Source organism: Peromyscus eremicus, unplaced genomic scaffold, assembly GCF_949786415.1.
Source record: "Peromyscus eremicus unplaced genomic scaffold, PerEre_H2_v1 PerEre#2#unplaced_165, whole genome shotgun sequence".
NCBI lineage: Eukaryota > Metazoa > Chordata > Mammalia > Rodentia > Cricetidae > Peromyscus > Peromyscus eremicus.
In genome coordinates, this window is record NW_026734403.1 from 452,526 (window position 1) to 456,083 (window position 3,558).

Here is a 3,558-nt window from a genome sequence, read left to right on the forward strand (position 1 = left end):
TACAAGAAAATCATTGTAGGAACCAGCTTTTATATATATATATATATATATATATGCTATAATATCACCGAGACTTCTTAAGCCATAGCTTGACCCTTGGAGAAGTCTTTGACTTTTCCAAGTAGTAGCATTTATGATAGTAGCTGAATTCCATTATGTTTTCTTGAGGCTTACAGCACTCTCCTTGGAATTGGGGTGGGGGGACGACAGTGAAGAGCACTGCCCCCCAGAACTACCATAGATCTGAGAATGAGACTGGGAGGTTGGAACTGTTTCCCTTGCCTTCTCAGCTGGTGTGTTCCCTGTGAATGCCTGCAGGTGTTGGTGGCTGGAGTGATGGGATGAGGTAGTAGAAGGAAGGGTGGAGGTAAAGATCTTTTCATTCTTCTGGGGTTGGGGTCAGAGAGAAAAGGGAGGCCACAGCAGGTGTTCTGCTACAGAGCTGGGGATGAGGCTGGGGGAATTGGATGTGGAGGAGCAGAAGAGGTGAAGATCTATGGTCAGCCCCCCTGTTTCCCTGGAAGGGGTGGCATGTGGCTTAGCAGGGAGTGCCTGGTGGGGCTGGGCCCTGCAATAAAGCAGCAAGTGGAAAGATGGGGTGTTAGATTCCCATTCCTGTGGAATCTACTAGAGATATAGTGGAGGAGGGGATAGAGGGAGGAGAGGAGAGGGAAGGGAGGGAGGGGGAGGCTGCCACAGGTGTTCTGCAGTAGAGCAGGGGTTATACTTTGGGATTGGATCTGGAGGAACAGAGAAAGTGGTGAAGATCTGCAGTCATCCTATCCGGTTCCGTGGCAGGAGTCTTAAAATATCTGTAATAAATCCCAATTCATATTGGCAGAGTATGTTTTTATTTAAAAGTCAAGAATCTAGATTTACCTGACTTGAGTGTTTCAAAAGATTTAGGATGTTGCGTGGCAGCATGGAGCTATGTCCTGTCTATTGTTACTACCAGTCAGAAAATCAATTTCCAAAAGATAAGTATTGCTGATGAAGAAGCATATTATTTGCTGCCAATGGAAAAGCAGGAGTTTTGCTCACAGTCCAGCTTCTTGGTCCAGTATGAGATAGATGCAGATAGGAATGAAGGTGTTTTAGGTAGATGATGGGAGTAATGAAAGAAAGACAGAGGGTCATTGAAGGGAATAATATTCATGTCTTTTCTGTCAATAGATGGATATCATCCAAAAACTTAGAGGCTAATTCTTTTTACTCCTTTTTTCTGGTCTAATATCTCTTGCCATGGTGGCTGGTAGCTGCCATAAGCCTCAAACAGAATGTGGACAGATTAGGCTAGTTTCAGTCAAGTTAGCCCTATATCATTGTTATAGTTAGGCAAAACATTCTTCTACCCTCTCCACATATTAAATATATCACACACATATATGTGTACACACACACAGGGATGATACCTAGGTCCTTTTACATAGTGGGCAAGTGTTTTATTACTGAGCTGTGAATAAATACATTCTGAAATGATGAGCATGTATATACAGAGCTAGTAGAACTTGATCCAAAGGTTAAGGCAACAAAAGGTACAAATACAATATGAAGGTAAAGATGCTAGTCTATTTCATTACATTCAAATTACCCATTGCTGGCCCTCAAAACTGGCCATCAAGTTCCTGAAAAGTTGCACAGGCAAATTTTTTTAAACCTATATGAAAGAAGAGTTATCTACAACCAAGTTAGAGAGAAACTAATAATGTATTGACTAGTTGTGTAGCCTTCCCAATCAGTGGTCTTAAGTAAGATTTTTTTTTTCAGTTCTTAGGATTGTGCTCAAGGCCCATGCATGCTAGGACGGTGTTCTAATATTGAACCATTCCCCTATTCCCCAAGTGAATGGTCTTCTAAGTCGACTAAGAACAATCAAACACAGAGAGGATGAGGAGCTGACTGTGATTTTGCTCTGACAGCTTGCCTGACACCTGAATTGACTTTGTGGGCTTACAAGGTTATTTCAGGGGATGACATTTTCCCCTTGATAACACTAATTTTGAGTTTTTAATACAAACTGCACTTAGAAAGCAGAACCTCTAATTACTTTGTCATGCTTCACACATACCTACTTGATCTCGGTCAGTGGTTGGAAAGTTAACTGATTCTCAAAATTTAAGACATAGCTGAGACCTCATTCCAATAGCATTGGTTAAAGTAGATGGAAATCTGCCTTTAAATCTCACAAAGAATGTTTTCCTCCATGAATCTGTCTGAGTTGCAAAAATGTTAGAGCTGAGTTTTAGTTATGGAAAATAGGTTTAATTTGATTTGTAACTTAAATGAAAATCTGCTGTTTGTTAGCATGTGTGTAGGTGCCATTTGATGTGAAGAGTGCAGGTGATAGATAAGATGACAGATGCCTAAGAACTCGGTAATAGACGCCTGGAATAGAAGGAAGAAATGCCAAATACGGTATAGTGGTATTTCTTTGATCAGTTCACTGATCAAAGACAGACCAGCTGTTAGCCAGGAAGGTACAAATCTCTTTTCCTTTTTCTTTATCTCTGTCAGATCTCAATGCACAAAAGAGGTATGGGGAGAGAAAATTGTGTCTGGCTTCTGTAGAGGTGTATAAAATAAAAAATTTAATTTTAATTAAAATCATAGATAAACAAAAGTATCATGGACAACTTAGATGGCTGTTGTTGAAAAGACTGGGAAATTTTATATTATATTATATTAAAGAAACAAAGAAAGAAACAGAATTTGTGCTGCATATGTATAGTTCCTGTTCTAATAGTTTCTTCTCAGCTACACATGGGCTACTGTAATTCCAACAAGATATCTAGGTTCATGCAACACTTCTTTTGCGTTGTCTCCTTTTTCTTCACAGATTTATGGGCAATATTTTTGTGCCCTGGGGAAGTGGGAGTCTACTACTTAGGGGGCAGTGAAGGGAGAAAAAGCCTCCTTCTGTTTTCAGTAGATAACCTCATTCTTGATTGTTGATAATTTGGAGCATATATATGAAAAGACTATTTTTCTATTGGTTGTTGTTATGGAAATACCAATTTCTTTCTTTCTTTCTTTCTTTCTTTCTTTCTTTCTTTCTTTCTTTCTTTCTTTCTTTTTTTTTTTTTTTGAGACAGGGTTTCTCTGTGTAGTTTTGGTGCCTGTCCTGGATCTCACTTTGGACCAGGCTGGCCTAGAACTCACAGAGATCCGCCTGAATCTGCCTCCTGAGTGTGAGTGCTGGGATTAAAGGTATGCACCACTGCCGCCTGGTGGAAATACCAATTTCTTTTGCTTAATAATAAGTCCCTCTCAAGCTTACTGGGTTAAAATAGCAATGACCAAGTCTCTAATTATTTCCGTGTGTCAAGTGTTCAGAGTAGGACAGAGAGAGATTGACTGGTCTCTTTACAAAATTTACCTCACTGAAAGTCTCAGAAATTAAAGTGATGATTTCATTCCTGCATAGCTCTGAATTGTTAGATGAAATACCTGTTTGTGTCAATGGTCAGCAGTTTACTATTTGAGTAGGGCTTTATCTCGTATGACATTGGAAGGTCAAGCCACTCATCTTTTGATATAGTTCCTAATACTTACTGTTAA